The sequence below is a fragment of the Eretmochelys imbricata genome, chromosome 10, assembly GCF_965152235.1.
Source record: "Eretmochelys imbricata isolate rEreImb1 chromosome 10, rEreImb1.hap1, whole genome shotgun sequence".
Classification (NCBI taxonomy): domain Eukaryota; kingdom Metazoa; phylum Chordata; order Testudines; family Cheloniidae; genus Eretmochelys; species Eretmochelys imbricata.
Window position 1 is genome coordinate 43,515,394 of NC_135581.1, and position 12,092 is coordinate 43,527,485.

Sequence of the window (12,092 nt, forward strand, 5' to 3'; positions counted from 1 at the left end):
ACAGTAACAAGTAATTTTTGCAGCAGAGTATTTTTGTTCCCTTTCTTAGGAAGAGATGGGATTATTAACTTCCTGATTTGAAACTCTAGGGAACGTCGACTGGCAGAGTGTTTCCAGGTTGGTACAACATAATTAGGCATGTTAGAAGTTGGCCAGGGCCGTAGGGACAGCACCTACTCTTGCAAAGAGTGCCAAGGGATCTTTTAATGATTCAGGTGTCTGCTTTGCTGTTTCCTGCAATACTGCCAGGCTCTCACAAAGGCAGCTGCCTCTTGTAGCTTAGAAAGGACTTTGTGCTGCAAAATGAGGGATGGGGAAAGCATTCATGGCATGGACAGCTCCACTGTTTGGTTCTGGTGCAGTATTGTATGTTACTCCAGGCACTGGCTTGGGCCATGATATCACCTCAGGAAATAACACAGAAGTTTATTGCCTCCACCTGTGAAGTGCCTCACATGGCTCCTCCATTACCTTGATAGGTGTGGTAGGCAGTGTGGCCTAGTGGCTAGTGCACTAGGCAGGGATTTAGGAGTCCTAGGTTCTAATCCCAGCTCTACTACTGGCTGGCTGAGTGACCAAGGGCAAATCATGTCCTTGCTCTGTCCCTCAGTTTCCCCACCTGTAAAAATGGGGATAATTGTACTGCCCTCCTTTGTGGAGAGTCAACCTGTGGAACTCCTTGCCTCAGGAGGTTGTGAAGGCTAGGACTATAACAGGGTTTAAAAGAGAACTAGATAAATTCACGGCAGTTAATTCCATTCATGGCTATTAGCCTGGATGGGTAAGGAATGGTGACCCTAGCCTCTGTTTGTCAGAGGGTGGAGATGAATGGCAGGAGAGAGATCACTTGATCATTACCTGTTAGGTTCACTCCCTCTGGGGCACGTGGCATTGGCCACTGTCAGCAGACAGGATACTGGGCTGGATGGACCTTTGATCTGACCCAATATGGCCATTCTTATGTTCTAGAGCTCTGAAATTGGCTGATGAAAAGCATTAGATAAGAGCCACGGATGGGGGGGGGTCTCTCCTATAATACCACCTATGCTGGGTATTTTCTGAAGGAGTGGCTGCTTTTCAGCCCTGCTACAGGCAAAGGGCCCAGAACCTGGGCTTTTGCTTGCAGTGTTGGAATCTGAGCTCCCCATGTCACAGGTTTGGTCACAGACACCCCCTTGGGACTGTCACCTGATGTGCTGACACTACCTCTGAGTCCGTTTTCTCTGATGGCTTGGGAGTCCAGAGCCCTGTCTTGTTGAGCCAGACATGCTCGCCTACTGCAACACAGACCCAGGGTTTGAACCATGCCCCCAAAGCTGCAGATTTAACTGAAAACAGCTCAGCAAGTACTCCTGTCTCCAGCACCCAGACACCCAGCTCCCACTGGGATCCAAACTCCAAATAAATCCGTTTTACTCTGTATAAAGCTTATACAGGGTAAACTCATAAATTGTCCACCCTCTATAACACTGACAGAGAAATATGCACAGCTGTTTGCTCCCCCAGGTATTAATCACTTACTCCAGGTTAATTAATAAACAAAAGTGATTTTATTTAGTATAAAAAGTAGGATTTAAGTGGTTTCAAGTAATAACAGACAGAACAAAGTAAGTTACCGAGCAAAATAAAACAAAACATGCAAGTCTAAGCCTAATACATTAAGAAACTGAATACAGGTAAATCTCACCCTCAGAGATGTTCCAATAAGCTTCTTGCACAGACTAGACTCCTTCCTAGTCTGGGCCCAATCCTTTCCCCTGGTACAGTTCTTGTTCGTTCCAGCTCAGGTAGTTACTGGGGGATTTCTCATGACTGGCCCCTTTTGTTCTGTTCCACCCCCTTATATATCTTTGGCATAAGGCAGGAATCTTGTGTGTCTCTGGGTCCCTACTCCTCCTTCTAAATGGAAAAGCACCAGGTTTAAGATGGATTCCAGTATCCTGTGACATTCTTCCAGGGCTGGTCCGCATGTACCCAGGAAGGTTTGCAAGTAAACAGAAAGAAAAGGAGTACTTGTGGCACCTTAGAGACTAACCAATTTATTTGCGCATAAGCTTTTGTGAGCTACAGCTCACTTCATCGGATGCACCCCCCCCCAACACACAAAGAGCCCACCACTGGGCTGGGGAAGAAAGAGCTAAAGAAAAGAGAGAGGCAGCCAGGCTGAGCTATTGCTGAGACACACTGGCCGGTTGTCTCGACCCCCACCACAAGCCAGATGTCTCCTCTCAGGGGGATCCTGGCACTCGGTACAAATCTGTGGAGGGCACTGCAAGATCCATGGAACAAGTAAGAAAATGAAAGTGATGCTGGTTCTCTGGCTTTATGAAAAGTTGTGCTACAGCATGTAATTTAGCGCCTGGGCCCTGTGCTGACTGGCACCCTATAAATATCTTGCATGAGGGTGTTTCACAATCAGCCTGGATGTTGGCATGCTAAGTGCAAAGCTACCAAGACTGATCTTTTCTGCCAGGCCTGTCGGGAGGCAGCTGGTTGAGGGGTGCAGGGGTTTCATTATGGTGGAGGGGGGTTACTGGATTCCCTGGGCCAGTGCACACACAGGTAGATAGCATCAGAGTTAAGTGTACACCCTACCATGGGATGCTGTGGGCAGAATTCACTGATGCAAAGGGTGCCCAGAGCATAGGATGGGCACTTGTTTATGCTTTATTAATCAAAATAAATACCTTAATGACATATTGGAAAAGCGGGCCAGAGCCTCCATCCTGTGTCTTGTGTTCCTGAACTCAGAGGGTGTCAAACAGGGCCCAGTCCAGTTGGTATTGTTTGACACCCACAATGAAAATGACTACACACAGAGTAAGGCAGTGAGGAATCGGGACTAGCGAATCTGACCCTGCTCTCATGATACCAGTGCTGCCATCCTGGTGGAAAGGAGAGACCCAATCTTCATTAATCTAATCAGCCCTGCTGCGCTCAGGTTAGAGAGTGTGGGGCAGCACACACCCCTTCGTGCAGGGACTTATTCTGCTCTTGGCTGGCCCCATGTCAGGCTTGGATCAGCCAGCCAACACCTCATGAAAAGGGGAGGGGGCTATGAAGGGAGGGGGAGCTGGGCAAGGGAAGGAGGAAGATGTCTGTGGGGAGGGGGAGGGCTATGAGAGGAAGGGTGGGAAATGCCCAGGGCAGGGGAGGGGGAAGATGCATGGGGCTGGGCAAGGGGAGGGGGGAGATGCGAGAGGGAGATGCGGGGAGGGCTATGAGGTGAGGGGGGAGATGACTGGGGGGGGCTATGAGGGGCGGGGTGAGAGATGCCCTTGAGGGGGGCTGGGCAAGGGGTGGGGGAGATGCGCGAGGCAGGGGGGGAGGTGCTGGGAGGGGCTAGGAAGGAGGAGGGGGAAGATGCCCGTGTCTGGGGCGGGAAATGCCCGGGGCGGGGGTCTGGGCAAGAGGAGCAGGGCTATCACCGGGGGGTCAGATGTCCCCGCCAGGCCCCGCCCCTCACCTGGGCACGGGGCGGTGCTCTGGGGACAAGGCCTGAAGCAGCCAATGAGCGAATCCGGAGGAAGTTGAGCGCTCTAGGGGCGGGGCTCCCGGCAGCCAATGGGAGGTCGCTGGGTGGGAACTGAGAGCGAGCGGCCGGCGCTGGAACTGGAGCGAGTCGCTGGGTGACGGCGCCGAGCCGGGGGCAGAGCGCGGGGCCGCCGCCGCCCAGGTACCGGGGCCGGGCAGGGGGCGGGACTGGGGGGCGGAGGGATCAGGCTGTGCAGGAGGATGGTGGGGGGGCCAGGCAGGCGGTACAGACTGGGGAGCAGAGGGGGTAGATGGGGCAGGGGCGCAGGCTGGGTGGCTGGGTCCGGCAGGGAGCCTAGGGTGGGCCCTGGGGAGCAGAGGAGGTGGATGGGGCAGGGGCGCAGGCTGGTGGCTGGGTCCGGCAGGGAGCCCAGGGTGGGCCCTGGGGAGCAGAGGGGGTGGATCGGGCAGGGGCGCAGGCTGGGTCCGGCAGGGGGCTTAGGGTGGGCCCTGGGGAGGAGAGGGGGTGGATCAGGCAAGGGCGCAGGCTGGGTGTGATAAGAGGGAAGTGGGGAGATAGTATAGCCAGGCCTCAGAGAGCAGCATATTTGGGCTGCTGTGTTGTGTGCCAGGGGACTGAAGGGAAGTTTCCTCCAGGCAATGCCAGGAATGCTCCCTTTGTACTGTCAGACTCCACTTGGACTTCCTGGCACATGTCCCGGGGGGTTTGCTGGCAGGGACCCACTCTTCCATTTATGCTCCTTTTGCAGCAGTGACAGAGATGGATCTTGTTACTGTGTAGGGGGCCTTCAGCCCAGATGGCATCTGCTGGCTTATGGGGGGGGGGGGCGTTGGATGGTGAGGTGGTGTCGGTTGTAGCTGATCTGTAGTGCGGACGGACTCTGCCATACCTAGCAGTGTGCCTGCTCGGTATGAGTTTGCTCCCTTCTACGGCAGAGTCTGTAGTTGAGTGTCCCCGATTCTCCTAGGTTGGAATCTCCAAGGCCGATCGCTCTGTCCACACGCACGAGGATACTGTGAGGTTAACTCAGGATCTGTAGCTCTCATGGCACATGTGTCACCCAGTTATTGCTGTGCTGGGGCAGGGAAGTGAGGTCACACCCTGCCACTGACTTGCTGTTGCTGTTTGATTTGAGGCTGAGGTGAAGGGCCTATTTTCTTGGTTTGCTCTCTGAAATTAATGGAACGAGTCTGAGGAAGCCGGTACGCAGCCTGCTAGGACCATATCTTCCTCTCTTACCTGCTGCTATCCATACAGTAGCGGCTAAATACCCTGTTCACCCAGGGTGAGGTGGTGCTGACCTCTGACAGATGAAGCAGGAGGGAAGAGGCTCTTTTGCTAGTTGCAGAAGTGTCTCTCCAAGCCTGACTGAACACAGGGCTTTTGCAGTTCCAGCCCGGAGCTGTGCAGGAGGTGAAGAAGGGGGTTCCTCTGCTACAGCCTCTGGAGATTTCCGATCTCTAGAACTGCTCTGGGCTTCACAAGCTGGTTAATCTAGGCTCTTTGCAGCTGTAATAGAGCTAAAGGTTGCCTGCAGCTAGGAGTTCTCCAAATGCTTTGCCATGAAGATTGCTTGAGGAGGACAGAGTTGTCTATCTGTCTGAGAGCGGAGTTGTGTCTCTGGCTGAGGGCCAAACAATGAATTTTTCTGCTTGAGTTTCAGCCAGGGGTTGCTTGCTGAGGTTCTGGAGGCCCTGTGGAACTGGGATGTAAACCACAAGTCCTAGGTCAATGTTCCTTCTGGCTGGTGAAAATCACTTGGAAAGCGTTGGGATATTGGAGCTCATTGTTAACACCTCTTTTCAGGAGGAAGAGATGCCTGCTTCTCTTAAAGATCCTTCCTCACTGAACCCTTTTGATGGTGCCCAGCTCTCTAACTATTGCTGTGTCCTGAGTTCCCTGTTATTAATGAAGTGGTGGCAAGGCAGCTCTGTTAGGACCTGGATCCTCAGGTCTCCTGGACTCCAGTCAGTCTGGGGTTCGGAGATGGCAGTGATTGGTATTTAGGAGTGATTCTCCTCCTGGTGATCCCTTCCTTTAGAGTGATTAGCTACCTTCCCTATGTATGGTGACTCTAATAGGGGGCAGATGAAGTCACTGAGTGATTCTGCTCCTTTCTTACTGAGGGACCCCAGAGGTTACTGGGCAATTGCTCCTATGCCCTAAGGGCTACTTCAGGCTTGGTTTCCTGTAGTTTAATTGTGAGTAGAATATTTGCAGTAAGGTCGGGCCCTTTGACTTTGGAATTCACTTCCCTATTGGTTCAGTGGCACACTCTGGGTATGCTGCAAGACTGGTCTTTTTTGCCAGTTTTTCAAACGGGGGAGATTAGGGTGGGTATAGGTAGGTTTGAAATGGGGGCAATGGCTGCGACTCCTTGATAGGGTGGAGAGAGTCCACCATCTGTTGCTTTTATTTTCAAGATTTCCAGCCGCTTTAATGCAGGTGCCCCCTTGAATAACAGAGTGGGCACAAAACCCAGGCAGGTCTTAGAAAGGGCTGCATAGCGCTGGGTTTTGGTGCAGCTGGTTCTGTAAATCCAGAGAGCAAGAGAGGGAATGAGGAGTTTTCCCTTGCCAGTGCAGATGGCCACGAGCAATTCCACACAGGTCTTGGTGCCAGCACCAAAGCTTGCATCAGACAGAAATGAATTACTGGGAAGGAGGAGGAGGGCAGTCAGTGAGAACTTGTGGTTTCTTCTGACTTCTCCCTACACAGTTCTTGCTTTGTGTGCAGCAGTTGAGCTTTAGTCCTGGAGAGCAGGACTGCGGAAGCCTGTCTCTGCCATGTTCGCAGCTCTGCAACTCTAAACAGGGCTGGACACGTTGGCAGATTAGCAGGCAGTATTCTGCTGCTGACACGTTCAGGCTTTTTGTGTGCGAATGTTTCCAGGCAGGTGTTAGAAACTCTGTGTTTTTGATGAGCTTCATAGGTCCCTTTGTAAACTGGGTTGCGGAGCATAGGGTTATACGCTGGGAAAGCAGAGGGAAAAGCAGGCTTTTATTTAGCTGGGACAAAAAGTTTTCCCCACACTTTCTCTTTTCTCCATTTTATTGCCTCTCATCAGCCATGCTACTGCATCGTTCACCAGGCTGCTGGCGCTTTCTCCATATGCTAATGAACTAATGAAGCTCCGTACTGTTTCTTGTTGGGAAACGGAGTTGGTGTTTCCAGTAAAGCAAGGCCAGGCCTGCCTTTGAATCTCAGCACTAACAGGATCTGCACTGTTTGTTTTGCTTTATTACATTTCATTCTTTGTTTTTTAGTATGAGCATCTGAATAACGCCCTCCCCCCGTCCTGGTGCATGTTAATTCTTTCAGCAGGCTGAGCAGTCTCTTGGATTGGGAATGTTTATTTGCGTTGGTAGATATATACGTGTGTGTGTGTGTGTGTGTGTGTGTGTGTGTGTATGTATATATATATATATATATATATATATATATATATATATATATATATATATATATATATATATATATATACAGGGATGCTGGTGCTGCTGCATTGGGCTTGGATTTCTGAGATGCGCTCTGACTGCCTGGCTTCACTTCTTCCAAACACGTGGCATCTTTCCTAGCTATCTAGACTTCACCTTTTTCAGTGCCTTTAATCCTACTGCCTGACACTTAGAACATGGCTAGCAGGGAAGATGAGAGCCCACTGTGCCTCACCCTGTTCACAGGGAACACAGGGAAGAGACGGCTTCATTCTGTATTGTTTGTGTGTCCTTGGTCTTGCTGCTTAGATTGCCAGTATGGACACGTGGCCACTAGGAACCGGACCCACAGCATGCAGGCTACCAAACAGCCAGCAGATGATAATTACTTGTGATTGTTACTGACCTTCTTGAGACTGTGGCCAACCAGCTAGAGCTGCCTGACTCAACCAGTCCCTAATCCAGGGCGTCTGCTGGATTCTTGTGATTTAAAGAAACAGGGCAGTGGGCTCAGCCCATAACCAGAGAGCTATCTCTGAAACACTGGGCTGAACAACTCCTGAGCATTCTCTTGTTCTTGGGATCTCCCTTCCTGAAATGTAACTTCCTTAACCCAGCCCCAAGCTGAGTGTTCACATCTTGGTGATTGTCATAGAAATGTCTAACCCTTACTGTTGGTGATTCTCACGTCCCCACTCCCTGGTGATTGTAGCAGCAATCTGACTAGACGTGGCACAATGAGCATGTGACGGAGCTTAGACATTTACGTTTTGTTTCCTATTTCTAGGCTGTTATATGGATGCCTGGGGACACTTGTTAAGTAAAAGGGGAGAAAGTAGGGTTGGCGTTTTGTTTGGCTGGTGAGTGAGGACACTGCATGGGGACCAGACAGGGGACTTGAGACCCTTTGCCAAAGGGAAAGGACCTGATTTCAGAATTGAGGTTTTGCTTTCCTGACTCCAGGTCAGCATGCTCCGCTGTTGTTTCTTGGAAGAGAAACACGGACACTGCACTCCTAATTATGCTCCTCTTTGGCACTGCGCCTTTGTCAGCTGGTTAGACTGAAGGCCTGGCGCATCTGAGCACCATGCAACCTGGTCCTGTAACCTAGTTTTCTGAGCACCTAGTGCTGTTTCAGGCAATCAGGGCAGAGGTTACAGTGGGGAACTGCATTTGATTGATTTACTCTTGCCCCGGTGTGTGTGTGTGTGGTGGGGAGCTGTGTTTTGGATGCTGTAGCCCCCTTTGCTGGGTTTTTATGGTGTGGAAATCGGATTGGGGGGGGGGTCCATTTGAGCAGAGCAACGAGGTGGAGAATTTAGAACAGCGCCTGCGCAGGACACGACATGAGGTGTGGGAAGAGCTGGTGGCAAATGACAAACTGAGCATGGAAATCGCGCTGGGTGAAACTTGCTCTGCTTTCATGAGCCTGAGTTCACCTGGCCTTCACTGGGAATCCAGCCACAGCTGCTGCCTGTGGGGTGCTTACACAGAGTTTGAGGGTCAGCAGCTCAGCCCGATCCCAAACCTTGTAGTACCACCCTTCAGTGGCCCACTTGGGGGCAGTGCAGGAGCTGTGGCAATTCCTCTCCAGCGTCCTCACCCATAGCCTTCCCCTCTCCCCAGAGGATAAATGGGCAGCCTTTACATTGTGCAAACCCTCTGTACTGGAATACACCTTATCTTCTGCATGGGGATCACCCAGAATCAGCCTGTCCTTGGGCTGGGGAGGCTATGTGACCAGGTGTACTGGTGTGAGGAGTGGGCAGTGTGTGCGTGGCTTTCCACAGGAACGCTGGCTCCTGGCAGGCGCCACGATGCAGTGACTGTGAGACTGGCTGGAGCAAAGGCTGATGCACTGTCCCAGTGCTTCAGGAGAGCTAGGAGCTTCCTGACCTCCAGTGGTACATGGATGACCCGGGGACACTGGCTCTGCTGTTTTTGTGGGACAAGCCATGAGGAAACTGCCTACCAAACTGTCCCCGGGATGCTTCTGCCTCAGAGCCGCATGCCAGTGTGTGAAACACATATAATAAAATCTCCATTTGGGCAGTGGGAGAAGGGAGCCCCGCTTTTGACCCGTCTCCTGGTGCTAGGGCTTTCATGGGGTCCAGAGATCTAGTATCTGTGGTGGCTGCAAGCAGCCTGAGACAAATGTCCCAGCTTCACAATGGGCCATGCTCTTTCCCAGTGCTCACTCTTGATTTTCTTCTGCTCAGTCCGTGGGCTTCCCACCTGGGATGGCCACTTCCTCCAAATGGCAGGAATCTGTCCCCAGCCTGGCTTTCTACCTGCACTGGCTCCTGGCATCCTCTGTACCTGTCTGGCTGCCCTGATGCTCCCATCGTGTGTGAGCCTCAGGACTGCCAGTCCCCCTGCAAGTCTAGAGTACGACATGTCTGTTGAAGGATGCATGGTGCAATCGCCACTGTGATGCCTTGTCTCCATCAGTGTGGGGTGTTTAGTGGCAGGATGGGTCTTTGATCAGGATGTGCCCCAGGAGAGCTAGGAGTTGAGCCTCCTGAACAGCAGTGGGGATAAATACCCCCCTAAACCCCCTTTGCTGAGCCCTACTTTCATGAGCGTTTGTGTTACTGTTGCCTGGGCTGGGTGAGCATGGCAGGCAACTCCTGCCTGGCCTCTGGCTTAATGTGGGTTGGCTTTCAGGGCTTTGGATGGGCTATCACCAGCAGGAGAGTGAATTTGTGTGGGGGGGTGGAGGGTGAGAAAACCTGGATTTGTGCTGGAAATGGCCTAACCTGATGATCACTTTAGATAAGCTATTACCAGCAGGACAGTGGGGTGGGAGGAGGTATTGTTTCATATTCTCTGTGTATATATAAAGTCTGCTGCAGTTTCCACGGTATGCATCCGATGAAGTGAGCTGTAGCTCACGAAAGCTCATGCTCAAATAAATTGGTTAGTCTCTAAGGTGCCACAAGTACTCCTTTTCTTTTTGCGAATACAGACTAACACGGCTGTTACTCTGAAACAGGGCAGAGCGTGTGGCCAGTGGTGCAAGAGTTCACGTAGCTGTGAGTTTTCCATCCCCCCCATGCATTCCCACCTCACGCTAATGAGCCTGATAAGGGCTTCCTGTTGCGTGCTGTCAGCGGCACTGGGGTCCCTGCAGCCAGCAGGTTGTGCTTTGTGATAGGCCCGCCCTTGGGTTACTCCTCACGCTGTGTGTGTTCTGCCCTGGCTGCAGCGTGTTTTTATGGCATGTTTCTCTCTAGTCATGAGGAACTAGCTGAAGCAACCTTGCAGTCCTTAGCAATTATCTTTGAGAACTACTGGAGGATGGGAGAGCTCCCAGAAGCCTGGAGAAGAGAAAACATATGCTGACTTTTTAAAGATAGGTACTAACTTCAGTTCCTGGAAAGATACTAGAGCAACTTATCAAACAATCAGTTTGTGAGCACCTGGAGGATAATAGGGTTATAAGGAATAGTCAGCATAGATTTGTCAAGAACAAATCATGCCAAAGTAACTGAATTTCCTCCTTTGATAGGATTGCTGACCTGCTGGGTAGCGGGGAAGAAGTAGATGTGATATACCTTGATTTTTGGTAAGGCTTTTGACACAGTTCTGCACGACATTCTCCTAAGCAAACTAGGGAAATGTACATAGTCTAAATAAAATTTCTATAAGGTGGATGCACAACTGGTTGAAAGACTGTACTCAAAGTATAGTTCTCAATTGTACCTAGAGGAGATGAGCGAAATTCTGTCACGATCACTAATCTGGAGTACAACTAATACAGAGGTAGATCTCAGGTATTCATTATATTCACTGTTAATACTATGCGTGGCAGAATAGGATTTTGATCTTTTCATACTTTGATATCCAGAGACTGTTTGTTTATCGATTTTAAATTTACACAGTTGCACAAAATTCTGGGCTTTAGGCATTTTTCCTATTTTTATTAATTTTAAATTTTCACAGTTGCAGAAAACGAAGGGGCGGTGAGGCAATAACGATGTAATGACATTTGAAGTGTTCTCCTGGCTAACACACAAATTGTCAACATCCCATGTCAAAATACACAAAGTAAAGAGCCTTCAGTCAAACATTAACAGCTTCTCAAACAGCGTTTTTCTTCTTCGCCTAGCTGTACATTTTGATTATTGATGCAAATATTTTCCTATTGGTTTGTGTGTGTATGGTGAAATTGACACTTACCGATTAAAAAATCGAATCCTTCCAAGCCTAGTTAACAGTGTGACTAGCCCTGGACTGAACATGGGCGTGGGTGCAGAAGAGAGGAGAAGTATCTTTGTGTAAATTCTTCTGCTGAGGTGGCCACATCCCTGCCCTGGGATGGTAGGAGCCCCCTATGCAAGCAGGAACTTGACAGCAGAACTGGAATTTGAGTGAGAGCCGACTGACATAAATTCCCTGGCTACTTGCCTGGTCTTGGTCAGTCAAGAGCCTGGGGGTAGAATTGGCTGAGCAGACTTGGGACAGTGATGGTGCTCTGCTTCGCGGGCTGCTGGGCTCTGTTGACCATGAGAGCGACATGCTGATGGGTTCCGAAGTACGAGGCGAACAGCTGTTGCCCTCCTAATCTGGATGATATTTCAGTTCTTGGGAAATGTGGGGCTTAGTTTAAGCCTCATCCTTCCCTCTTCAGTGTTCTAGGAATACATGGCACTCAGTTCTGACTGGACTTGGGGACTGATAACATCAGATGGTGGTATGCTTAATTCTCAGGTTGGGAAAGCCTTCCTGCATATCTTTGTATGCAGTGTTGATGTAGCCATGTCAGTCCAGGATATGGAGGAAGACAAGGGGGGTAAGAGAATATCTTTTGTTGGAGCAACATCTGTTGCGAGAGAGAGACAAGCTTTCGAGCCATGCAGAGCTCAAGATATTCCCTCACCCCCCTTGTCTTTCTCCATATTGTAAGTATATCCTCCGAGTGGAGTGCCCCCCCCAGTGACCTGGCTTGTCCAAGCAGTGAATAGCTACATGCAATTGGTTTGGAGATCTGTGCCTCCTCTCTTGGGGGTAATGTGCTTCTGGATGGGGACAGGGAGAAGACAGAGCCTTAATGCAACTGTCCTACTCCAACGTATTCCACTTGTCCTGCCTTGGAGGCATCTCCAAGCCCAGGCACGAATCCTGCCCAGCTGAGGAGGGACCGTGACCCTTCTGTG

General features: G+C 50.6%; 1 protein-coding gene across 1 annotated transcript in view; it reads left to right on the forward strand.

Moving 5' to 3' along the window:
• The first annotated feature begins 3,592 nt into the window (after positions 1–3,592).
• GRAMD2A (GRAM domain containing 2A) overlaps positions 3,593–12,092 on the forward strand; it is a 69,204-nt gene continuing 60,704 nt past the window's right edge. The window contains exon 1 of the mRNA XM_077828311.1: positions 3,593–3,676. The gene's annotated coding sequence lies outside the window, so the exon portion shown is untranslated. The remainder of the gene's footprint in view (positions 3,677–12,092) is intronic.